Source organism: Tiliqua scincoides, chromosome 13 (assembly GCF_035046505.1).
Source record: "Tiliqua scincoides isolate rTilSci1 chromosome 13, rTilSci1.hap2, whole genome shotgun sequence".
NCBI classification, from domain to species: Eukaryota; Metazoa; Chordata; class Lepidosauria; order Squamata; family Scincidae; genus Tiliqua; species Tiliqua scincoides.
In genome coordinates this window covers 10,455,344-10,467,480 of record NC_089833.1, presented here as the reverse complement: position 1 = coordinate 10,467,480, position 12,137 = coordinate 10,455,344, and the positions used below count along the sequence as shown (strand labels likewise).

The 12,137-nt window shown below is 47.5% G+C and overlaps 1 long non-coding RNA gene across 1 annotated transcript; it reads right to left on the bottom strand.

Moving 5' to 3' along the window:
• Positions 1-3,295: 3,295 nt before the first annotated feature.
• On the bottom strand, positions 3,296-6,406 carry LOC136663580 (uncharacterized). The gene is made up of 3 exons (XR_010795029.1): positions 6,329-6,406; positions 4,651-4,732; positions 3,296-3,427 (listed from the first exon to the last, which is right to left on the bottom strand). It is a non-coding gene; the product is annotated as an uncharacterized lncRNA (long non-coding RNA).
• Positions 6,407-12,137: the final 5,731 nt, after the last annotated feature.

Here is a 12,137-nt window from a genome sequence, read left to right as displayed (position 1 = left end):
CCAACACAACATGTGTAACATGGGTGAGAACACTCTTCAACAAAGAACTGGATTTACAAATGCAGCACAACAATATTTTGTATGTGAAATCCCAGAGGGCCCTTATCAGTCAGTGTAGACAATATAGAAAGTAGGGTCCCCTTGTAGTCTTCTCAGAATAGCAGCAAGAGGGGAGAGGGTTTTCACAAGAGGTAAGGGGGGCTTCATTTGAGCACTGTTTCTGGATTAATGTTGTCAGAATTTGGTGGAGTGGAAGGCATAAGTTGGTGTAGTGGTTCGGGAATTGGATGTAAGCCCTGGTAGAACCAGGTTCAAATCTTCACTCAAGTTTCCGGGGGCCAGTCACTTTCTCTCAGCCTTCCCTACCTCACAGGGCTGTTGGGAGGACAAAAGGAGGGTGGCATAAATATGTGATAGGTCAGTGTTTCTCCAACTGTGGGTCAGAACCCACAAGGTGGGTCATGAGCCAGTTTCAGGTGAATTCCCATTCATTTCAAGGTATATTTTATTTTTCATCTATTAGAGTCGATGCTACTGTGGTGTGTGAAGGAATTTGGGGAATTGCGACAGATCCGTACTTTTAACAGGCTTCTAGCTCTATGCTTTTAACAATGATAGTCAAAGTGGTAAGTGTGAATAGGATGACAGCCGTTGGGATGTTTTGGGAATTTTTATTTAAACAGATCAGCAACTGATTGGGAAAGTTAGGAGGGTTCTTCTTGAAATAAATTTTTTAACTTATATTTATTGTAAGCTTTTAATTGACTTATTTAATTGGATTTGATTTTGTCATATGGGCCATAACGTCACTGCCGGTCATGACATCAATTCCAGGTTAATGACATTTAGTGGGTCCTGACAGATTTTCATTCTAAAAAGTGGGTCCCAATGCTAAAAAGTTTGAGAACCAGTGAGAGAGAGAGAGAGAGAGAGAGAGAGAGAGCAAGCAATCTCTTTGCACTCAACAGCTTATGCTGCTGTATGGGTTGCAATTCTAAAGGGTTTAATTTCTGGTACCTGCTCCTTGCCATCCCATCCAACAACAATATCATCCCTGTGACTGCGCAGGGAATGTTCAATGTACACCTTCAGTGTGGCATTCTTGGGAAAGGGGACAGAGAGAGGATGGCAGATTTCCACTGAAAAGAAGGAAGGAAAGCGCGTTACATTTTGCACCATGATCCAACATTGACAAAACTTTCAACGTACTTATTCAATATCCAGATCTCTAGCTTGCTTTTCACTGAAAAGCACCCAGAGTGGCTTACCAAACAGATAAGATCATTAGAAAACAAAATCAGAAAGAAAATGGTTTAAATATACAACACACAATTTAAAAAATATTTTGGTCGGCAACCTTCAGTCTCAAAAGACTATGGTATAAGCCTACAGCACCTGGTATTCCCAGGCGGTCTCCCATCCAAGTACTAACCAGGCCTGACCCTGCTTAGCTTCCAAGATCAGACGAGATGTGCAGGGTAACCAAAACAAAACATCATGGTTGAAGAGCAGAGCAGCCTGAGGAACTATTCTTTGCATCCTAGTTTTAGAAACCTACCCTTCACGTCATGGCTTCCAGATACCTTTGGGAAGAGTCCAGTATAAGATCCCGTGAAGTTTGCCTCCTTGCCATCCCATAACACAGTCCATCTCAGAGCCCGCGTTCGCTTGCTTTTTCGGTAAGCGGTTGTGAGCACAAGTTGCCTTGGAAGGACTGTTAACTAACGATATAAAGGAGGGTAATCTTGGTTGGCACGTTAAGATTTCTGAGCAAGGCACACAGAAACTAAGGTCTAATCATACCAGCCCATGCGAGACATGGTTTCCCTTCTCTGAGATCAATGGTAGTCCGAGATCGCTGGGGCTCTTTCAATTAATTCAAGAGCATCCAACAAAACCAGTCGAGTGGTAAGGACATCAGAAGAGCCCTCCTGGATCAGCTCAAAGGCCTATCTGGCTCAATAGCTCATGGCTCACCCAGCTACCTCTGGGATACTCACAAGCAGAAGAGGAAAGCAGACCCCTCTCCTGCCCAGAGGCATGACTAGAAGCCCCAGAGCCTGGGGTGGTGACGTCATCACATTACATGACATTGTGACCACTTCTGGTTCTCCCTGGATGAGAAGGCCCTGGCAGCTTTCCGCCCCCATTCCTTCTCCTATGGAGGCTCTTTTGAAGGGGCACCCCTTCAAAGGGGAGTCCTCATAGGAGAAGGAACAGGGCTCCGAAGCCACCACAGTGAGTGTTCCCTTTTCCAGAAGAACCATAAGCGGTGTAAACCAGGTTCTCCCAGGAGAAGGAGGGGGATGCCGGCAGCTTGGCATAATGCCGGGGGCCAGTGCCCCTGAGGTCCCATCCTAGTAATCTAAAATAATAATAATAATAATACATGTATTTATATACTGCCTTTCTTGGTCATCAGATTTCTCCTCAGTCTTTATTCAAGGCGGTTTACATGGGCGGGCAGTTCTAAATCCCCATAGGGATTTTTACAATCAAAGAAAGGTTCTATCTTTCAAGAACCACAACATTTCAGATGGATCTTTTTGATCTGGTATCACATTCTGGCCTCCGATTTCCTCCCACGCAAGCTGACAAGCAGCTCCTTCATCTCTCACACGGAGGGCAGGCCAAGACGTTTCTTCGCTCACACCGAAGAGCAGGTGGAATAACTCGGCTCAGCTTGTCAGCTGCTTCAAGGTCTCACCATTCACGGTGCCGGCGGCCTCGAACTGGCGACCCGCGGATGTTACCTTCAGGCAAATGGAGGCTCTACCCTCTAGACCAGACCTCCTGCCCCCAGACCTCCTGCCCCCGCCATTAAGCCCCTGAAACTGGGATTCAGTGGTACACTGCTGGCAAACCCAGAGGTAGCACATAGTTGTCATGTCTAGATAGATCTGCTGATTAAGGCTTGCAGGAATGTAATGATGAAGAGATTGAAGTGAGAGATTGCTTCCTCCCCTGGGCTCTCGTAGAGTCAGCTGGGAGTAAGGGGAGGTGAAGGGTCCCCTTTCACCACCTGCTTGTGGGCATTTCAGAGGCAGCTGGCAGGCCCCTGTAGGAAACAAGATGTGGGATGAGATGGACCCCTTGGTCTGATTCAGCTGGGCTCTTCACATGTTTTTATGCCCATATAGTATCTGCAACATGATTTGCATGGCTCCTAATATTTGCTGTGTCATCTTTTTAGCACCTGAACACAAGGCTTGGTTATTGTTCATTTTCTCACTTTCTTATTTAGGTATTAATTATTTCATATCAAGTCCGGAGCATTGGGGGTACCAACCTGGGGCATCGAGTGCGTCAGCTGAAGGACTTGTGTGCAGTTGGGCCCAGGGGACATTACTTTTGTCAGGAAGAAGTAGTCCTTGTTTTCCATGTGGATGGAAAGTTTTTCTTCTCTTTCTTTGGTGGAATAATTCACCTAAAAGAGTTACAGCAGAGATTTCACTTTATTTTAGACCAGGGGTGTCTAAAGTTTTTGGCAGGAGGGCCACACTGTCTCTCTGACACTGTGTCGGGGGCCAGGGAAAAAAATTAATTTACATTTCAAATTTGAATAAATTTACATACGTTTACATAAATGAATATATTAAAGATGAACTTATATGAATGAAGGTCTTGCAATAGCTCAAGGCCTATAAAAGGCCTTGCACAAAGCAAGGCTGGCCTTTCCTTTTCTGCCGCTACTGCATCACAGATGTGAAACAGCAAGCAGTGGAGGAAGCCCTCATCCCACAGCTCACCGAGAGGTCAAACAGTTGCCCTCACACTGAGAGCAGTTGCATCGGGCCAGTGTGGGCTCCAACAAATCACTGGAGGGCCAGAGGCTCATTGGAGACTGAGAGCTCCGTGAGGCCGCATTGAGAGGCTTCGAGGGCCGCAAGTGGCCCCAGGGCCGGGGTTTGGGTACCCCTGTTTTAGACAGTGGAAGTCTTCACACTCTTCCTTTGGCAATAAAAACCCAACAGAAAATGGAATAAGCTGGATTGCAAATGAGGTACTCCATAAGTAAGTGGGACTTACTCATATAGTAAGTCCCACTATAGGCCATGGGACTTACTTCCAGGTAAGTGTGGATAGGACTGCAGTCTTGTTTTTGTAGGACTGCTGCAGCCCAGGGCTGGCCAAAGACCTCCTGGAATCGAGCAGGCACACCAAATGCCACCATCTTTATTCTGTGCTGTGCTGGCCCCCACCCTACATTCCTCCTCCTTCCTCCACTATCTGGGTTTCAAAAAGGAGTTGGGGAACAGAGTAGGAAAGGAAGTGTAGAGTTAGGAGAGTGGTGGCCTAGAGAGTCTCCCATGTTCTAGCCCGCCACTCTCCTGTTCCATAGTTACCATTTGTCTCTTCCTTTTCATATCCAGGACACAGTTGGAGAGGGAGCAGAGAAACCGGTTAGACAGATAAGAATGGGTATGCCTCTGTCAAGCTGTTGCCTGAGGCAACAGCCTCACTTGACCTTCTGAATGGGCCAGCCCTGACTGCAGCAGCACCAAGTTATTTTCCCAAGAAAGTCCCACTTGCTTTCCTCTGTTTTCAATTAGGGCTGGCCCAACTTAGCACCATGTTTCATATGGTCAGGCAGCGAGAATCCTGAGAAATGGGAAGGAGCATAAAAACCTATCCAGACAAAGAGTTTACCTTTGAGGAAAATTCAACCATGCTGGGCAAATACTGAAGGAGTAATGGCAGGTTCTGGAGAGACTTGATGCTGAATTCTTCACTAGGGAAAAGAGAGGTGGTGCTGAGTCAATAATATTGTGCAGGCTCTTGATAGGCCTGTAGAACCTCATCAAAACAGCTCTTTCACCAGCTCTGGGGAACTACTACTACTACTAAACTACAGGTATTTATATACTGCCTTTCTTGGTTGTCAGATTTCTCCTCAGACTTTATTCAAGGCGGTTTACAAAGGCAGGCTGTTCTAAATCCCCGTAGGGATTTTTACAATTGAAGAAAGGTCCTATCTTTCAAGAACCACAACATTTCAGATGGATCTTTCTGATCTGGTATCACATTCTGGCCTCCAGTTTCCTCCCACGCAAGCTGACAGGCAGCTGCTTCATCTCTCACATGGAGGGCAGCCAAGACGCTTCTTCGCTCACACCAAAGAGCAGGTGGAATAACTCGGCTCAGCTTGTCAGCTGCTTCAAGGTCTCACCATTCACGGTGCCGGTGGCCTCGAACTGGCGACCTGCGGATGTTACCTTCAGGCAAATGGAGGCTCTACCCTCTAGACCAGACCTCCTGCCCAAGCAGGAGGAACCAAGCAGAACTAGGGCTCGACTTCCTCTGCAAATCCAGGGGCAGGACAGGTGCTGGCTAAGGATGAGTTTGCTGTGCTGCTTCAGAGGCCAAGGGGAATGGAGGCATGCCCTGATGTCATCTTGGGTCTGCTGCCTCTACACAAACAAAAGCCACCCCCTACTGTGCTCCTCACACAGGTTCATCTTTTGCAGAAGTGCAGGATTCCCGGTTTGATCAAAGGCACCTTGCAAATGAAGGAGCTCCTTTGTCCACACAGTCTCTGTAAATCAGCCTGGAAGCCCTGCATTACCATGTTGAAAGAAGCCATGCAAGGAGAAGTGTCGTCTGGAGAGCTTGCATCACCCAATGCAGGAGGCCAGCACATCATTCCCATGATGGACCTCCACCCATTCAGTGGGTGGAGCAAAACCCCAGGCAGTGGGCCTGGTGATGTACCATTGCCCCACCCCACTAGTTTTTTGGCTCTAAACTTTGATATAAGAGAGAGATTTCAACACAGTTTGTTTCATAGCATTCTGCATCCAATTACACATTGATGGATATATAACATAATGGCATTATTCAAAAATACCAAGATTTAAAAAATTTGGGCCAGTAGTGGTGTCACCCCCCACACACACGTCATCTGGTGCGGCCCACACCCTCTGCGTCCCCCACCGGCGGCACTGGAAAGGAGCAAGGTAAGGAGGTGGGTGATCCATTTTCTGCTTGATTTAGTGGGCAGGAAGTGGACTGATGAAGTTACATTTGTGGCAGGCTAGAGGGAGGCGGTAGCAGCGGCAGACTCAGGGCGAAGGACATCCCAAGACCACCATACTCTTGCACCCCCTGCAATTTGCCCCTGATGCAACCTTGCACCTCGCCTCGCCACATGGATGGGCTGTCCCTGTGAAGAGGTCTTAGGCTAGCCCACTTTGACCTCAAATACAGAGATGTGAATCCACCATCTGTTTACATCCAGACTTTCTCCTTTCCAAACCTTCTTTTTCATCTGCATTTAGACGAGGGCGAAGAGATGAAGTCTGAACGCTGGACAAGGCCATCCTCTTACCTTTGCCATTCATTCTGGGCACTGAACACAAACAGGAGACTCAGGTCTGAGTCACAAGCCACTTTCAGGGTCCCTTCAGTCTTGTTTGTAGATAGAACCTCAAGGAGTGTCAACTGAAGGAGTAAATGGGGGGAAAAAAGGGAAACATAACTTAGCTATATCATCATCACCATTATTATTATTAAGAATATAGGGGTGATCAGCCCCATAGTTGTACAACAGGGGTGTCCAAAGTTTTTGGCAGGAGGGCCACATCGTCTCTCTGACACTGTGTCGGGGGCCGGGGAAAGAAAACTAATTTACATTTAAAAATTTGAATCAACTTACATAAGTTTACATAAATGAATATATTAAACATGGAACTTATGTGAATGAATGAAGGTCTTGCAATAGCTCAAGGCCTATAAAAGGCCTTGCACAAAGCAAGGCTGGCCTTTCCTTTGCTGCTGCTACTGCATCATAGATGTGAAACAACAAGCAGTGGAGGGAAACCTCATCCACAGCTCACGTGAGACGTTAAACAGTTGCCCTCACACTGAGAGCAGTTGCATCGGGCCAGTGTGGGCTCCAACAAATCTCCAGAGGGCCAGAGGCTCATTTGGGGCTCCGTGAGGGCCGCATTGAGAGGCCTCAAGGGCCGCAAGTGGCCCCAGGGCCGGGGTTTTGGCACCCCTGTTGTACAACAATTCCCTCTTAGCTCCCAAATCAGGATGAAAACAAGGGCTGGTTTGGCTGCTGCATGGCCACGATGCTTAGATACCTCCTTGGTTCTTACTTTGAGGTTGAAGGGGATCCCAAGGTACTGGAGGTGACTGAGCGAATGTGTAAATTCTGCCGTCAGTTCAAAGGGCCCGTGTGGTTCAGCGCCAGAGAAGACCTCCAGAATGACAGTCACGGTTTTGTTGTTGCATTCTCCTTTAAATGCTAGTCGGGCTTTGTTTTCTGGGATGAAATAAAACAGGAAAAACAATTCTGATTGGGAGTTTTGAATCAAAATTTCTTTTTTCTCCCTTTAGTCGCAATAAATCAAAAGACACTTTTGCGGACTACTCTCCTCTCCTCCACTCCCTTCTTCCTCTTCAAATCCAGGGAAGGGAAAGAGGAGAAAGAAAAGTAGAGGAGGTAAAATGGAGGCAGGTGCCCACTGTCTTCTCCTCCTGGTTTTTTTTTTAACAGGAAATGTTTTAATATACAGCACAATGGTGGTTCTCAAACTTCTCGGTGTCACGGCCCACCTTGACCAATGTGGTAGGTCACAACAACAGAATGACTTATCAGGAGGGTGAGGAAGCCTCTTTTGGGCTGTGATGGACCGGCAACCCACTGTACTGGCCCTTGTGGGTCTCAAACCGGTTTACAGAAGCCTCAGAAAGTCACTTCTGGTTTTTGGAAATCCACTTCCTGTTTATTTCTGAAAACGAGATGTGACTCTGAGGCTTCTGTAGTCCTCAGAGGCCATTACAGTGGGTTGCCAGCCTGACGTGACCCAGAAGAGGGCCTCCCCACCATCCCCATAAGTCATTCAGCTTCCGGAATGGCTCAGATTTGGAGCCAAGCAGGAGCAAAAGAGGGTGAGAGAGGGTCACAATCCACCAGACATTGGGTTGAGACCCGCCAAGTGGGTCGTGACCCACAGTTTGAGAAACCCCGCAGTACAATGTTCAATTTAGAGAGGTGGAAACACAAGTTCAAAGCCTGTGAACCGATTAAGACGTAAGATCTGAATTTTATTGGCAACCTTCAGTCTCGAAAGACTATGGTATCGCGCTCTGAAAGGTGGTTCTGGAACAGCGTCTAGTGTGGCTGAAAAGGCCAATCCGGGAGTGACAATCTCTTTTACACCGGGAGCAAGTGCAGTCTGTCCCTGGTCTGTCTCCCTGGCTATGGGCCTTCCTTCTTTGCCTCTTTGCCTCAGTCTGTTGGCCAAGTGTCTCTTCAAACTGGGAAAGGCCATGCTGCACAGCCTGTCTCCAAGCGGGCCGCTCAGAGGCCAGGGTTTCCCACCTGTTGAGGTCCACTCCTAAGGCCTTCAGATCCCTCTTGCAGATGTCCTTGTATCGCAGCTGTGGTCTACCTGTAGGGCGCTTTCCTTGCACGAGTTCTCCCTAGAGGAGATCCTTTGGCATCCAGCCATCATCCATTCTCACGACATGACCGAGCCAACGCAGGCGTCTCTGTTTCAGCAGTGCATACATGCTAGGGATTCCAGCATGTTCCAGGACTGTGATGTTAGGAACTTTGTCCTGCCAAGTGATGCCGAGAATGCGTTGGAGGCAGCGCATGTGGAAAGCGTTCAGTTTCCTCTCCTGTGGTGAGCGGAGAGTCCATGACAGATATAAGATCTGAATAGTGCTTTATAAGTATGCAAAGATGAATTAACCCAATGGAACCCTTACAATAACCCTGCAAAGTAAGTATTTTTATCCCCATATTGCAGATGGGGAAGACTGTGGCTGAGTGAAGAACATCTGGCAGAGGCAAGATTCTAGCCCGATTGATAACTGTCTTAGGGCCCAATCCTACTCAATTTTCCAGTGCTGGTGCAGTTGTGCCAGTGTGGTGTGTGCTGTATCCTGTGGTGGAAGGGTAATCACTGGGGCCTTCTCAAGGTAGGAACATGTGTTCCCTTACCACAGGGCTGCATTGTGGTTACACCAGAGCTAGAAAGTTGGATAGGATTGGGCCCTTAGACACTATATGCTGTATTAGCCTCAAGTAGTAACTTAAGTCCTACTTTACACTTCTGTACTGCAGCGAGTCGTGGACTCTTCGCTCACAACAGGAGAGGAAACTGAACACTTTCCACATGCACTGCCTCCGACGCATCCTCGGCATCACCTGGCAGGACAAAGTTCCAAACAACAAAGTCCTGGAACAAGCTGGAATCCCCAGCATGTATGTACTGCTGAAACAGAGACGCCTGCTTTGGCTTGGTCTTGTCATGAGAATGGATGATGGCCGGATCCCAAAGGATCTCCTCTATGGAGAACTCGTGCAAGGAAAGCGCCCTACAGGTAGACCACAGCTGCGATACAAGGACATCTGCAAGAGGGATCTGAAGGCCTTAGGAGTGGACCTCAACAAGTGGGAAACCCTGGCCTCTGAGCAGCCTGCTTGGAGGCAGGCTGTGCAGCATGGCCTTTCCCAGTTTGAAGAGACACTTGGCCAACAGACTGAGGCAAAGAGGCAAAGAAGGAAGGCCCACAGCCAAGGAGACAGACCAGGGACAGACTGCACTTGCTCCCAGTGTGGAAGGGATTGTCACTCCCGAATCGGCCTTTTCAGCCACACTAGACACTGTTCCAGAACCACCATTCAGAGCGTGATACCAGAGTCTCTCGGGACTGAAAGTTGCCAACAGTACAGTACTACATATACCAAAAGGAAAGGCATGGGCCCTACCTAACTTCTGCAGCATGAAAGTCAGATTGATTGCCTTCTGACAGCTAGACGTTGCTAGTTCCACATCACTGTGTTGACCGCAGCAGCAAATATCACTTGGATGGTCCACATGGATAGAATTAGCAGAATACGTAATCAGTGCTTTCCCAGCCACAGTCTGTGTTCGTCTCTCTTGAGGGGTGTTAACTTTGAATGACATCAGTGCCTAAAAGAGAATATATGTTCGGTATCACTATTGCCGGCTCATCTATGAGGCTAGTTGAGGCGGTTGCCTCAGGGCAGCAGATTGACAGGGCTGACACCCGCCTCCACCCACCCACTCACCTTTACTGCTTCTCTTCCCCCTCCCTGAATTGGAAAAGGAGTAGAAGAGAGAGCATAGAGGAGAGGAGAGGCCTTATGAAGGCCTATTTGGGAAACATTTTTTTTTTGCAGGTCCCCATCGCCAAGGTCGCTATAAATACAATCGATTGTATACTTTATATATCTATGGTAGACTATAAAGCCATCAAAATGTGTGCTTAAAAAGTTCTGCTTCCTGTTAAACCCGATCTAGTTTTTTTTCAAGAATCCAGGCTGCCAGAAGGCATCCTGAACATCGCTATATGCTTGTAAGCTTATAGCGACCTTGTTAAGCAGGACATTGTCACAGGGTTACGTCTCTAAATTCTAAAACACGTTAATGGGCACGGCCCCCCCATCTACAGATAACCGAAATCACAGATACAGTATCTGAGGATATGAGGGCCTGTACATGTAAACCTACAAGTAAACAAACAAAATGTTTATTTGTGTGTGTATTTGACTAGAGTAGATTACCCTAGTGTGGGGCACAGTTGGAAGCAAATGGTCCATTTGGCTTTAGAGTTGGGCCCGAGGAGAGTGATAGGCGCAGCAACTGTTACCCTGCACATTCCTGATCTTGTCTGATCTTGGAAGCTAAGCAGGGTCAGGCCTGGTTAGTACTTGGATGGGAGACCGCCTGAGAATACCGGGTGCTGTAGGCTTATACCATGATCTCAGAAGCTAAGCAGGGTCAGGCCTGGTTAGTACTTGGATGGGAGACCGCCTGGGAATACTGGGTGCTGTAGGCTTATACCATAGTCTTTCCATGCCTGATCTCGTCTAATCTCGGAAGCTAAGCAGGGTCAGGCCTGGTTAGTACTTGGATGGGAGACCGCCTGAGAATACTGGGTGCTGTAGACATATACCATAGTCTTTCCATGCCTGATCTCGTCTAATCTCGGAAGCTAAGCAGGGTCAGGCCTGGTTAGTACTTGGATGGGAAACCGCCTGGGAATACTGGGTGCTGTAGGCTTATACCATAGTCTTTCCATGCCTGATCTCGTCTGATCTCGGAAGCTAAGCAGGGTCAGGCCTGGTTAGTACTTGGATGGGAGACCGCCTGGGAATACTGGGTGCTGTAGGCTTATACCATAGTCTTTCGAGACTGAAGGTTGCCAACCACCACCTCTCCTCTCCTTCACACTTCCTCTTCCACTCTGTCCACCTTCTCCTTTTTCAATCCATGGCACAAGAAGTGCAGAGGCTGGCACATCACCCTGCAAGTCTTGGGGTGGCCCTGGATGTCATTTTCCAAATATCAATCCAAACAGAGCCACGAAATGTCCAGCTCTCCCAAAGGAAAAGATATGCTCGGTCATGCTAGATGCCATTCATTTTGGTCATGCCAAATATGCTTTTGTCAAATACTTTCTGGAAGTGAAAACATTAGAAAAAAACAAAAAAACAAAAAAACATGCATACACACTTGAATAGCTTCTGGGATATCTGCTTGTAGTAGCCGCGGCCATTTGTGCTGGAGGTTCCCCCTTAAATCCAGGCTTCCATTGGTTTTTTGGATTTGTCCTCCAACAGTTACCCAGCAGGAGCCATACTGAACTCTCACCGTGAAGTTCTTGACATCTTTCAGGATAGCAGCAACCTGGATATGATCATAAAGAGAGCCAGGGTGGTGTAGTGGTTGGGGAGGTGGACTTAGACCTGGATGATCCAGGTTCAAATCCCCCCTTAGCCACAAAGCTTGCTGGGTGACCTTGGGCCAGTCACTTTCTCTCAGCCTCACCTACCTCACAGGGTTGTTGCAAGGAGAAGGGGAGCAGCTGTGTACACCGCCCTGAGCTCTTTGGAGTAAGGGTGGTATAAAAAATGTGAAATAAATAAACTCAACTCAATAAACCTTTAGTAGGCATAGATATTTGATAAATAACATCTCCGTGCAAACACCATACAAAGAATAAGCTTGTGATCATAATATTCAAGTTATGGGCAAAGGGGAGCTTCCAAAATGCTCATTGCTGTAATTTTATGGTGTTTAATGCAGTTGTTCTCAAACTGTTTAGCACTGGGACTCACTTTTTAAAATGACACTCTATCAAGGTTCATC